The sequence below is a fragment of the Notamacropus eugenii genome, chromosome 1 (genome assembly GCF_028372415.1).
Source record: "Notamacropus eugenii isolate mMacEug1 chromosome 1, mMacEug1.pri_v2, whole genome shotgun sequence".
Classification (NCBI taxonomy): Eukaryota; Metazoa; Chordata; class Mammalia; order Diprotodontia; family Macropodidae; genus Notamacropus; species Notamacropus eugenii.
The window spans coordinates 402,535,670-402,550,241 of NC_092872.1; the positions used below are offsets into that span (position 1 = coordinate 402,535,670).

The 14,572-nt window shown below is 41.4% G+C and overlaps 1 protein-coding gene across 1 annotated transcript in view; it reads left to right on the forward strand.

The window, feature by feature from the left end:
• Positions 1-729: 729 nt before the first annotated feature.
• The window catches only part of GABRP (gamma-aminobutyric acid type A receptor subunit pi), a 42,882-nt gene continuing 29,039 nt past the window's right edge, over positions 730-14,572 (forward strand). Inside the window, exon 1 of the mRNA XM_072630952.1 lies at positions 730-913. The gene's annotated coding sequence lies outside the window, so the exon portion shown is untranslated. The remainder of the gene's footprint in view (positions 914-14,572) is intronic.

A 14,572-nucleotide genomic window follows, 5' to 3' on the forward strand; every position in this document is an offset into this window, starting at 1 on the left:
ACAGTGAGAATGTGAGTGTCTGTTGGAAAGAAGTTTTTGGCCAATCCTTCCCTAGAGATTTTTAAGATAAAAAGAGATGTTTATCACTCTAAGTTAATGTAATGGCAACCTTGGGAGCATCTCCAGTTGTCCTGATCTATACCTTGCCACTGGACCCAGAAGACTCTGAAGGACAAAGTGAGGCTGGTGACCCTGCACAGCCCTCCCTCACTTAAATCCAACTCACTTACAAGTAATGGCATCATCTTCCTGAAATCATGGTATTCTTTGAGAAGGAAGGACTAACAAGGATAACAACAATGGGCAGCCTTATCTAAAGGCTGGAAGGATGGACTGTGTGACCTCAAGAGAAGACTTCTAGCCTAAACGTTCCATAATTTCATTTTTTTTTTTTGTTTCCTTATTGGCTTTGAAAATATCTTCAAAGTGGTCCCCCTTCCTGACCCAGGCTGTCTATGCATCCTTCAACACAGTTAAATCAATTTGCCTAAAGTCTCCCAGTCTGACTGATGTGAGGGAGACGGCTCTCTCCATGGGAGAGGAAGGTCTATTCAAATGGGAGGGACTTTCAGGGGAGGAGAACTGAGGGAACTGGCTGAAAGAATACAAAAGCCCCAAAACCCTCCTGCCACTTGAAGCTAGGGGTCAATGGAGATTGCCAGTAACTGGGTCAGCAGGTTTGCCAAGTGAATGACACCGCTGGTCTTGGAGCATGACCATAAGCTAAGCAGCACAGACATATTCCTGAAGAACAGTCTGCATCGCTGGACAAACAGTGCTGCTAGGTCTGGCTAACAGGCCGCCTCTGAAGGGGGATCCTGGGCTTCCAAACAACCATTGCACTGATATTCTACATCAGCAGGTGCAGCCAGTGGCCCTACCTGGACCCACATTGGGGAAGAGCTGATTTCATGTGAGTAAAGCTCAGTGTTGACAAGAGCTTTGGGGTTGGCTCTACTGGCTTTGAGGTCCAAGGGCAAATCTTCAGTTTCTTATCTCACAGTTGGGCCCTTTGTGTAGATGTCTTAGTGACTTTCTTATTCATTTCATTTCATTTTGTTTATAATGTGGTGGTGGCTGGGTGGGGAATGCCTGGAGTGCTTCTGGGCTGGTAGCATCAGCCTAGAGCCTTAATGAGCCCCATATCCTCTGCCAAATACTTTTGGAATTCACCACCATTTTTTAATACAATGATGTCAGTTTCACCTGAAACCTGGACTAGGCAGGGCAAGGAGAGGGGGGATAAGGAGGGGGGGGACATTCTATTTTTTTAGAAACAGTCCAGGAGATGATGGCTCGGGCACATTCCATGGGAGTGAATAATCATACCCACAAAATGGGCCTGGGGTTACATTGTGAGTCTCAAGGGGGAGGGTGGGGGGAGAAGGGGGAGAAAGGTCAGATCCACCTACTTGTGTGCTCAGATCTGACTAAGGCTGGGAATTAACATTCAAGGAAGAGTGAAGCCAGGCCATGCGTCAATGCGGGAAATAGAAAAGGCAGCAGAGCTGGGAGGTTTCAGAAGCCTAGAATAAGAACAGGTGAAGAAGAATAGCTAACATTTCTAAAATACTAATTATGTACCAGGTGGAGGGGCTAAGTGCTTTACAATTAATATCACAGCAGCCCTACAAGGTAGGTGCTTTTATTATCCCCATTTTACCAATGAGGAAACTAAGGCAACCAGAAGATAAGTGACTTGCCCAGGGTCACATAGTCAGTATCTGAAGCTGAATTTGAACTCAGATCTTCCTGACTCTAGGCCCAGGGCTCTCTCCACTAGACGCATTTAAGTGAAGAAGGAGGGAATGCTGAAAATGGAATTCCACAGTGAAAAGGACAGTGAGATGTTGTTAATACGGGCTTAGGGAGCTATCGAGATGAGGGCAGGATGGTGGAATCCTAAGGGGTAGACTCTTTTGACTTCCTCACCCACTCCCAAAAGACTTTTTAACATCAGGGATCTTGTTAGCCTCCAGGAACACTGGGAAGAAAGAGATTTAACTTTCAAAATGAACTCTCTAGCTCCTTACTCCCACCAGAGGTCTAACTGGAGAGAGAGAAAGCTTTGGTCAGAGAAAGGTGATAGAAAAAATGGGCCTCTGAATATCCCCCCAAATCTGGGGTAGGAGATTGAGCAGCCAGGCAAAGGATGGGCAAGACAAGGTCTAAGTGGCAGTTTTGTCAGATTTTCAGATGGCATGAAGCTGGCAGGGCACCCTGGAGGACAGAGGCTAGGATGGTGAGCCAGATCTCATCAAGGAAAATTTAAGAGAGGCCAAGGTAAAATCTAGCATTTGGATTGAAAGAAATCAATGCTCAAGGACAAGGTTTGAGGAGGTATGATTGGCCAAGAGAGCCTTGCAAAAGATGTCATAGGGTTAGTGAGTCAACAGTGAGACAGGGCAACAAGTGCAGCGTCAGACTTCATTAATCTAGCTACAAGGTCCAGAGTGAGGGAAGTAACTGGCTAGGAGTGGCAGTTTGAATAGACTCCATCTATTTTGGCAGCTGAGTGGTAGAGTAAGGCAGCTAAGTGATGTCACAATGCACAGAGCACCATACCTGTGGTCAGGAAGACTCATCTTCATGAGTTCAAATCTGGCCTCAGATGGTTAGTTACTAGTTGTGTGACCCTGGACTAGTCACTTATCCCCCATTTGTCTCAGTTTCCTCATCTGTAAAATGAGCTAAAGAGGGAATGGCAAACCACTCCAATATCTCTGCCAAGAAAACATCAAATGGGATCAGGAAGAGTCAGACACAACTGAAAAATGACTAGAAAAAAAAAGAGGTGGTACAGTGGATAGAGCACACTGGACCTGGAGTCAAGAAGACCTGAGTTCATATCTAGCCTCAGACACTTGGTAGCTGTGTGACTGTGCACAAGTCATTTCACCTCTGTTTGTCTCAGTTTCCTCAATTGTAAAATGAAGATTGTAAGAGCATTTGCCTGCCAGGGTTGTTGTGAGGAAAAAATGAGATGATAGTTGTAACATGCTTAGCATAGCTCCTAGCACACAGTAAACACTGAATAAATAATTTTTCTTCTTTTCCTTTTGTCCTAGCCCTGCCACATCTAGAATGTCATTTGGGGGTCTAGACAGTACATTTCCAAAGGACATTGACATAGTGGAGCATATCTGGGAAAAGGTGACTAGAAACATGCTATATGAGGCCTAGTTGCATAATAATATTTCTTCAGTACTTGAGGAACCTGTGATTTCATCACTGTGGTTACTCCCTCTACAGACATGCAACCCTCTTACTTCTTTACAATTCAATAGCCTTATTAAGTAACTTGCCAAAGGTCATATGACTAGCGAATGACAGGCACCAGGCCCCTTCCAAGTTCACCACTCTTTGTGCTAATACTACATTGCCTTACTTAAGAACTGGAAATATTTCACAGCAGAAAGACTTTATTCATTTTATTTTATTTTTGGTCCTGACCTTTGATTTTATCAAGATAAAGAGCTACTGGTGAGGAAATCCCCTCTTATCAGTGTTTCCGCAACCTCAGTCCCCTCTGTGCTTCCAGTGACAGGCCTACTGTCTGCTTCTCCAAGACACTCCATCTCCCAACTCTGAGCATTTTCTCTGACTGTCCCCCATGCCTGGAATGCTCTCATCTCCACCTCCCAACTCCCCTTACTTCCTTTAAGTTCCAGCTAAAATCCCACCTTCTATAAAACATCTTTCCTGATCCCCTTTCCCTCTATTGATTATCTCTACCTTATCCGAAATGTATCTCGTTTGTACAAAACTGTTTTCCTGTTATTTTTACCATTGGACTATGAAGTGTTTGAGAACAATCGTCTTTTGACTTTCTTCATATTCCCAGAGGTTAGCACAATGTCAGGCACATATTATTTCCTTGATTAATACTTGTTGACTGACTGCCTACAGTCTGAGAGAGCCTGCCTGGGGCACTGCAGCACTGGGCAATAATCAGCCCAGGGTCACACCGCCAGTGTGTAGTAGAGGCAGGGATAAATTAAGCTGGCATCAAGATAACTTTTTTTTTGGCTGAGCACCATTACCTTAGGCCTTGGCAGGATAATTCACAAGGGCTATCATGTCAAGTAGCATTTGAACTCATTCTCCTTGGACTCAAATTGTAGAACCAGGAACATTAAATGAATGTTGCAGAAGGGTAGATTTCAGCTTAACAGAAACATAACATTAAATGGAGAAAAGCTTCCACAGTGAGGGCCATCCTTAAGTGAAGCAGGCTTCCGTCTACAAAGTTCATCATCACTAGAAGTTTCCAAGCTGGATGGTCACTTCTTTTTTCAAAAAACTAATTAATTAATTAATTAATTTTGTTCTGAACTTAAGAAATAAAACAAACATTTCTGTAACATAATAGACTAGGAGGAAAAAAAGATGATTGCACATGACACTGCAAATCTATCATGTATAACTTGCTTTTCCTTTTAAATACATATTAGAGTTCCAGAGAAAGAACAGATATTGTCTAAAAATAGACTGAAACATACTATTTTTCACTTTCTTCCTTTCTTTTTCTTTCTTTCTTTCCTTCTTCCTTTCTCCCTTTCTTCTTGTACAAAATGGCTAATATGTAAATGTTTTACATGATTGTATATTACATTATAAATGTTACATGATTGTTCCAAAGCCTCTTCAGACATAGGCTCACTTAGAGAGTCTGCCAGAGTTCTTTCTATTCAAGTGACATATTGAAGAAAGTAGCCCTTTTCCTAAAATGATTTTCTGATCTGACTTTCCTAAAGGTAGGTGGTCTGGAACTATGTAAAGAACAATGAATCAAGAGGCAGTGGCTTCTAGTCCTATCTCTGACACTCAGACAAATTCCTTCTCTTCAGACCAAAGCTTCCTTACTTGTAAAAAATAAAATGTTCTTTTCAATAATTGATTATTTAAGATTAAAGTGCCTACTATGTGTCAGGCACTGTGCTAAGCTCTAGCGATACAAAGGAAGGCAAAAGACAATCCCTCCTCTAAAGGTGCTCACAATCTAGCAGGGGTGGGAGTGGGGGAGACAATATGTTAACAGCTATGCAGCAACATGCCATATACATAATAAACTGGAGATAATCAGCAGAAAACCATACCAGGCTTTATAATTTTCTACATCCTGACTCCTAAGTTCCTTTGTCATAGGTGAAAGAGTTTCTCTTTTATGAATTTAATTTGTTAGCTATAGTTAAAACATAAATATACTGGCGGGGCTGTGGGAAGACAGACACAGTTAAGTCACTGCTGGAGGGAATGGAGGAGAATCCATCTGAAGATTTTAAACACCTTTATTCTTCCCAGAGACATTCTCTTGGGAGAAGGGCATCAGGGAATTAGAAATGAAGGATAATTATAATGCAAGATGAGAGCAAGGGAAGTAAATAAGAGATCAAATAAAGAGGTTTAAGAATATCTGAGGAGAGATAGAAGATTGAAAGTTGGGGGGGAACTAGGGGACACTACAAGAAGTCAGGATCTGCGGTAGGTCTACAAAGAAGATAAGGAATCTGAAAGACTGAATACATTCCAGGCATGAGGGATGGTCTGCATGAATGTCCAGAGGTAAAAGATGACATCTAAGGTTCAGGGAACAGCCTGCTGTTTAGTTTGGCTAGAATGGAAATGTGGAATGTGTAAAGAGGAGCAATCAGAAATGAGACTGGAGAAGTACATAGGCACCAAACCATCACAGACCTTAAATGCCAGGCTAAGGAGTTTGTATGATGTCCTAAAGAGAACAGGCAGCCACACAAGTTTTTGAGCAGGGAAGGCACATCTTCAGACCTATGTCTTTGGGGAGTGGGTTCACTCTTGTCTTTAAGTCACTGTCTTCTCCTCTTCTTCCAAAGTTTGCGCTGTGTCTGGATTTAGTTCCAGGCTTGCATTGGGAAAGGACTGAGTTTTTCCTGGCCCTCAGTATCGGTATTCTCACTGAATATCTGGGAGTAGCCTGTGATAAGTACGTGTCATGCCTCAGCTCCAAAGTAACAGTATTTGGCCCAGAGCATGATATCATTCCAGAGAACAGCAAATCTAAATGTTTTCCTTGCTTAAAATAGGAAGGCAAGTTGTTTCTTCCCAGAAGTGCAGGTAGGAGTTACTTCTGATTGAGGGTACTAAAAGGAGGTTACCCTTAGAAGAAGAATTATATGCAGAGCTTTATTCTCGAATAAATTTTAATTCTTCCTTGAGAGATCTGATGAAAATACAAGCTGTGTCTATAGAGGAAAAAAGAACTGACAAAATTTTCTGTACGCATCAGACTTTAGCTGGGTCTTAGAAGCATGAAAAGGATGAAGAAATTAAAAAAAGACACTCCAGCAAGAGAAAATATTATGAGCAAAGACAGAGATGGAAGGTTGGAAGTAATCCCTATAAGCTAACAAAACAATAAAAGAAGAAGGATATTTTCCATTATTTTCCCCTGTACAAATCTGAGTACTTTACAATTAGAGGTAGTTAGTTCATAGTTGGGGCTGGGGGTGGAGGGCATGGGAGGAGTGGGAGGTTGGAAGCATTAAGGAATGTGCTGATCTAACTTGACACACCAAATCTGAGATGAGAAACAGACCCAGACATGTAAACCTATACCTTATAATTAACTAGCTGAGGTTTTATCAGAACATACCGGTGAATTGACAGGTATGGGAATATACTTTCCTAAAGCATAAGCCAGTCCATAGGGTGTTATGGAGGGTTAACATTCCAAAGAAGTAAAGATCCAAATGGACTTGGTCAGTCATAGCCTAGTTTCAAGTGGGGCAGGGCTCATATCCTGTAGGTCTTCAATGTAGGGAAGGTGGTTAGCCCTGCCCAAAAGAACTGGAAAAGAGCAGCATAGAGGACCAGTAGAGAGAGTGTTAGGCTTGGAGGGTGATCAGGATGGTCAGGGGGCTGCAAACCTTGCCAAGAGGATCCAAGGTTAGTTGAAGGAGCTGTGGATGTTTACCCCAAAGAATAAAAGTCATAGGAAGAACAGGATCCGGCTTCAAGTATTTAAAAAGTTGCCATGGGGACAAGGGATTTAATTTGTTATGCTTGGCCTCACAGGGCAGATCTTGTGGCAATGCGTGGAATAGGGAGAGGCGGATTTGGGGTCAACCTCAGCAGAACTCGCTAATAGAGCTGACCCAAAGCGGAATGCAATGACTCATAAAGTAAAGAGGTCTTCAAATGAAAGCTATGTGAACAATTGTTAGGGATATAGTAGAGGTGAGTCCTATGGGTTGAACCAGATGACATCTGGGGTCCCTTTCAGCAGATTCTGTGGTTCTATGAGTCAGAAGACCCTGGTTCAAATCCGGACTGATAGTGGTTAGTTGTGTGACCATGAAAAAATGATTTAAGCTCTCTGAGCCCAACCTGAAGGTTATTATCTCACCTGGAGATCATAATATTTGCTACTTATTCAAATGGAGGTAGCCAGTTCATAGTAACAGCAACAGAGAAAAAGGAATGTGTAAGGGAGAGGGAGGAGTGTGGTGTTCCTGCCTAGTTCATGGGGTTATTGCAAGGAAAGTGCTTTTTAAACTCAAAAGTGCTATATCAACATTATTATTATTATTATCATCTAGCAAGCCACCCAAACTACTATTTTCTTGGCAATATCGTCATTGGACAAGAAATACTTTCAGATGCGTAATTATTCCCTTACAAGTCTGGGTCTTTCAGATAGTTATAGAATCACAGACCAAGTCTTTTTTGCTCTAAAAAAAACAAAGGAAAGATTAAACAGTGCTAATTCTCATTTATTCAGCTAACTTTGCTAGGTGCCTTCTACGTATGATATGTTGGGTACCAAGTCATCAAAGCATACCAGCACAACCAAAGAATGGGGGGTAGGCTTCGGCATCTTTATCAGCCTAAGGTTACACAGGAAGTAAACAGAGTCACTTGTATAAACTATTGGGGGGAAACTGGGAAGGCCTCCCTGCACCAAAATACCTCCCTCATCATACTGTCTGAAATCTTCCATGGTTGATGATAATCAGCCCCTCTAAGGTCACCTTCCATCAATTTTGTATTTACCTTGTATTTTCTGATTTATATATGTTGTCTCCCCCATCGCAATAAAGCTTCATGAGGATAAGAACTGATTTTGCTTTTTCTTTGTTTCCTAAGCATTTTACATAGCTCTTGGCACAAAGCAAACGCTTAATAAATACCTTGTGAGTAATTGATTCTCAAATTATCACAAAGTAAAATTTGTCATCACTGTGAAGTGTGAGGATTCTATGCTCCCCTCCCAAACAGAAAGGGGTAGAGCTGACATCCTCATAGACCATGCCTACTGGGCATGCTCTAAGATGAAGCTTTCTTCTCCAGTTCTCCCAAAAAGGGGCAGTATTTAACCCCTACAGACCATCTAGACACACTCAACAGCACTGTGGTTCCAATCAGCTCATTCTTCTCAGGAAAATTTAAGTCAATCCCAACTCCACATTTTAGAATTCAAGCTTAGGAGAGTTATAGAATAATTCAGAAATCTAAATTGTGGCTCGTTAGAAAGAGTCTTGTAACTTCCAATGCCAGAACTACAGGGTCCTAGAGTTTGTAGATAGTCTGTCAAATGAAAGCAGGCCATTTCCCCCATGCACACTCTAATCTTAAGTAATAACTCTCCTGCAGGTGATGGGAGCAAACTCATTTATAAAAAGAAAATCAAGTTAATAAACTATTATCAGCAATTGGGGGTGGAGGAAGATAGGACATGGGTTGTTTTTTTTTTAATCTACTTCTAAGTGGACCCAGAAAGGAGAGAGGAGGAAAAAGAAGCAGCAGCTAAGGAGTAGAGAGAGTACACTCACTGCTTCTCAGACCTTCCTGCCTCTTGAGTCTGACACTGGCCATTCCAAGGGGAAGCTAGTTGCTTTCCATTCCATTGAACAATCTCTTCCCTGTTTATCCATCTCCAAGGCTGAGGCTCCCACTTCTTTCCTGGTCAGATTGGTTTTCCACCTGGGGCCCTCTTCCACTCAAGGTCTGAGTGCTGCCAGATCTTATATCCCCAAATCCCAAATGTTATGCAATATTTCTTCTATTTTATTTTACTCTTAGGAGAAAGAACACTATAATTCCCAAGATGTCCAGCTGTCATTTAAAATACTTGATCCAATAAGGCCCATAGCCCTGGAGTACTTGTAGGCATTATCAAAGATTATAGTTTTAGAATTGGGAAGGAGTCTTAAAGGACATTGAGCACAACTCCCTCATCTTACAGATAAGGAAACTGAGACATAGAACATTTAAATGATTTGTCTAAGGATACATAGCTTTAAGTGCCTGAGACAGAATTTTAATCCAAGGCTCCCTTACTTTAAGTCCAACCCCCCTATCCATTACACCATGCTATCTAACCCACTAGCACATCTTAGAGTGAATGAGTTCAATAGTCTTTTTTCTTCCCTGACAGAAAGACAGCATAAGAGTATTGAGAGCCATAAGGAAGGATGTTGGAAAGATGAAGAAATGCATGGAACCATAGGATGATAGATTTTGAGCAGAAAAGGGGCTTGGACATCATTAAATCCCATTCTTTCATTATATAGATGACAAAACTCTTTAAAGAGAGGATAAATGACTTCCCTAAGGTCACAAAGTAAGTGACCAAGACAAAATGGAGTTCACATTCAGTAACTCCAGATCCAGCATGTCTTGCTATCCCAAGCTCCCTCCTCTCAAAGGAAGAGATTGCAAAAACAAATTTCACCCTCAAGGGGAATTTGTTTTAAAATAATTCAATTCAATAAACATTTATTAAGCACTTACTATGTGCCAGGCACTGTGCTAAATTCTGGGAGTACAACAATAGAAAAAGAAGCAGTCATACCCCTAGGGAGCTTACAATCTAACAGGGGACACAATCCATGAAAGAAAGCTGAAAAGCATGGATGGTGAGAGTGGGACATGTTGTTTGGTGGAGTGGAAGCCCCAAAATAAACATTTTTATTTGTCCTTCATTTTCAAAGAGGACCAATGACATCACAGGTAGTATCTTGACTTGCCAAACAGAGCTGCTGATGGAAAATGGAGTTACCAGGATGGTTGTGAGTCCTCCATAAAGCAAGGATTTGAAAGGAGTTTAGTGCTCCACACTAAATAAGAACAGCACTGATTTAATTAAAATGTTGTTAAAATTATACTACACTGTCTTATGACTTTACTCCATTCCTTTTCACAACATTTAACAGAATCTGCCTAGTTACTAAATAGACATCTCAATCTAGGTAGCAAAGCCTATGAATTTCTTCTCTTGAGGTCAGTGATTATTAAGGCATTAGGGAAGTATACCAGCCCCTGGACAGTATCATGTTTCTGGATTACCTAGAAAATACCACCCAGTCAATACCACTAAGAGGGCTGGATCTGAAGCACCAAGTTCTAAACTGAGACAAGCTATTTCAAAGACCTAAATGCTACTACTTTGGCAGCTGAGATTTTTCTTTCCCCTTACTATAATAAAAGACCTTACTAGTGGGGTACAGACTCTGGGAACCTCCTTAAACTTCCCTTGAATCTTCCCACTTAATCTGGTTTTTCATACCCAAATCTGTTACCCTTAATCTAGCCTGGCCCTTCTTTATCTGTTACCTCTGCATTGCCCTACTTGCTTCCCACCCAAGTCCTTCATTGTCTGATACCTCCTGATGGCCTCCAACTATTCTCCACCTTTGATCAGTCACCCTACTTCCATTAAGATCCTCCTTGGACTCCTCCTCAAGACTCTCCCTAAACCCCTCCTCCCATCACCCCAGACTAAACCCCAGATCCTTCCCATAGTCTTTCTGTATATAAATTCCATCTTACCTCAATGAAGGTGCATGCTTGTCAATACAACCATCACAAATGGCGAGGCTTCTTAAGAGTCAACCCAATATGGTAAATCTTTAATAAACTTTGTTTTACTTTGACTAAAAGAAGACTTGGGTCTAATTCATTTGAGCAGGACCTGGGGTATTGGTATTTTGGGGCCCCAAGCACCCCCAACCTCAACATTATGGTTTCCTGACTTATTACCACCAGCTATCCAGATCAAGTCCCTATTCATAGGAACCCTGAAGATATTTCTGCTCTTTTGCAACTGGTAAATGGAGAGGACTCAACTGGCCCAGACAGAGTTCAGTTTCAAAGGTTAATGACAAACACCTTGTTAGCAGATACACAATCAATATCCATGTTCAGATTACTTTGAAGGATCACAGGCCGTGCAGAGATGGAAGGTACCTTAGAGTACATGTCTAGTCCAAACAACCTAGTCTAGATGAATTAGCTGAGACTTAGAGGGGAAGAGTTAACTCCCAATATAATCAAATTAGATGTCTATTTCAAAGTTACAAAATTTTTAAAGTAATTCAAACCACAGTCCTCTCATTAAGTTGCTTCACAAAAGTAAAAATAAACATCTAAAAAGCTTAGAAATAAAGACAGGGATTTTATCACTTGCAAAGTCATCTAGTCAATGCATGGCAGAGCCACCTGCTATGGTAGGTCTCCAACCTACCATTCTAGTAGTGTTCTTTCCTCCAGACAATGCTGATTTCTCATGTGGATTCACTGGAGCTTGGAATTTCCTACAAGGGTGATCCCTTCAGTACTCATGGACATAAACATCAAGTAGAAGTAACACATTTCCCTTCAGTGACTCCTGGAGAGACAAATGCATCAAACTAAACAGGCTCTCTCTGGCCTTTCTTCATTGTTGGGAAAACGTGGCAGGAGGCTGGGATGAGTGCAGACCTACAGTCCTTTTTGCTAAGTTCCAGGTGTCTTGATACAACAAATCCCCTGCCCAGCTCATGCACACAACAGATTTCTCTTAGACAGCTCTTTCCTTGAGCTCATGACTTCCTTGTGCAATTCCTGAGCAGCACTATTTCCTAAGGTAACAGTGAGTGTTGTGGTACTTTTTCTTTTCTTTGGAATTCAGCCTGAATATACCTGGGGAATGGATGTATTTCCATCACAGTCAATTTGGCACAGATCATAACTAATAGAAGAAGGAATAACAGCTAACATTTAGATAGCTCTTTAGGGTTTGCCAAGCACTTTGATAGGCACTATGATCATCTCCATCTTACATATGGGGAAACTGAGGCAAGCAGTGTTTAGGTAACTTATCCATGGTCAACCCAGCCTGTAAATAAGTGTCTAAGGTCAATCTTGAGCTGAGGTTTTCCTGACTCCAAGTCCAGTGCTCTATTCTCTGTACCACCTACCCATATAAATCTAGAACTCTAAATGGAGGTGACCTTGGAGATGAAAGAGAGATGGCTAGGGCTGGAAATGACTTTATGGATTTTTCAACATAGAGGGGATCTTAGAGATATTCTAGTCCAATGATTTTATAGACGATGAGACTATGGGAGAGAACGTGATTGGTCCAATGTTATAGGGCTGTAATAGTAGGGCCAAAACCTGAACTTGGGTTTTCAAAGGCCCATCCAGGTATCTTTCTGTCTTCCTCCAAGTCCCCTGTGGCTGGAACTGAAGAAAATTCAGTTTATTATTTTTGGACGATCTCTAGAGCCTTAAATAAATCTACAATTATACTTTTCACATTGTGACTTTCCCCATCATGGCTTCAATATTTTGCAGGTCTGCATAAGAAATTAAATGGGAATTTGGGTGGAGTTTTGTGGAGGCTGGGGACAACACACAAAGACCAGCAGAGGACAGAGAAAAAGTGTAGAAATTCAGAAATGCATAAAATATATGTATAGTATTGTATAATACCAACATATTTTGTCTCTTAATACCATAATAATTCAGATTCCTCTGGTATGAAGGGAGGGTCAAAATATTTTATGAAGCCTTTCCAGATTGTGGGAATACCATTCCACTACCCTAATACCCCTTAAACCCAATTTCCCCATGTGGAAGGGATAACTGTACTTCTTACACTGTGAGTCAACATTGGTGCCACCCTGAAGAAATAACTGGTTGGAAGAAAGAAATCCAAACAGCCAACCTTAAGGAAGGGTTGGAAGCATTCCATGAGGGAGTGGGTGGACCCTCCCTTCTTCTGGCATTAGAGCTTATAAGGTTTAAGCAAAAAATGTTTTGGTTTTAACAGAGCTAAAGTCTAACCCAAGGTATGTACATGAAGAGCTGATTATTAGAGTCTCAGACAACTTGGACTGGCAAGCCTCAAAGGATTATTTCAAACAACTTTCTTGCCCTTTAAAAAAAATTGATATCTTTTTTTTACATTAATAGAATTTCTTCCAGTTTCCCTCCTGTCCTCCTCCCAGAGAGCCATCTCATCTAACGAAAAAATTTTAATGTTATTTTTTCTTATTTTAAAGAAGAAAAAGGAGGAAGAAAAAATTATTCCCTTTAAGATTACCAAAACTGATCAGTACAATTCAATGAAAAGGTCTAAAAACCCTTCTTTTCTTCCCCACACCTTTACACACTTTCCCTCCAGCCAGGACCAAGTAGGATGTCTCCTATTCAGAGATCTATAGGGAATCATATTTCACCTCCTCATGCGGCTACCCATTTCAATAGCTCTCACTTTTATTTCTTTTGTTTCTTTTAAGAGTACACATTATGATGATACTATTGTGTGTACATATGTGTATAGAAAGAGAGAGAAAAGAGGGAAAGGGAAAAAGTGAGAGTGAATTGCCTTTAATTTTAGACGTTAACATTTGCTGCTAATGCTACTACCCTGATATCGGGACATATAGCTGCTGTCAAAGATCAATGTGAGCCCTGCACTGTAGTCAGTCCTGACAGGCAGTCCTTGCTATAAAACCTGGGACACTGGGTTACCATTTCTAATAAGTCTTCCCTCAGGCTTGGCCAGGGCTGAGGGTGAGGGGAAAAAGGGTCAGTGGCTTCTACCCTGCAGCATCAGCTTTGGGGTCCTTTTCTTCAGATTTTCTGTAGGGTCAAAGGAAACCTCCTGGAAGAACAGAGCTGTATGGTCTTCACAAACTGCTCCCTCACACAGCCTGCTGTTGTGAGTGTCTTGGTATAGAGGGCAAGATGCATTCCCTACCTCTGATCTTTGTTTTCCAGGGCACATTCTGGGTGAGAAGTGTCTAAATGGGTGTCATGGATGGAAAGAAAGCAAAATTGTGGGTGTCATGTCTCTGTGTGAGCAGAGCTGTCTGTGCCCTTGGTCCCAAGGTCTTAGAGACTATAGAACAGTCTCTCAAGAACTAGACTGGGACAGCGTCCATACTGTTGTGTGAATAGTGTTTGTCTATTGATCTCCAGGAATTGAATGAAATCAGAATAGTGACTTGTACCTGACCCAAGCCAGAGTGGTGATCACAAAACTTGTGGCTACTTTATGAGCTTTCACTCTGATATCTGATAAGCCATTTGGTATGTCAACAAGCATTTAGAAAGCAATTATGCTGGGGATACAATGAAAAGAGAAAAAACCCACAGTCCCTGACCTCAAGGAGCTTACATCTTAATGGGGTAGACAATATGTAAATCACCAAGAGCCTTGGGTCCTGCAACTGTAATCAATCAGCTTTTGTTGTTGTTCATTCGCTTGGATCGCGACTCTTTCTTGACCCCACTGGAGTTTTCTAGGCAATGATACCAGAGT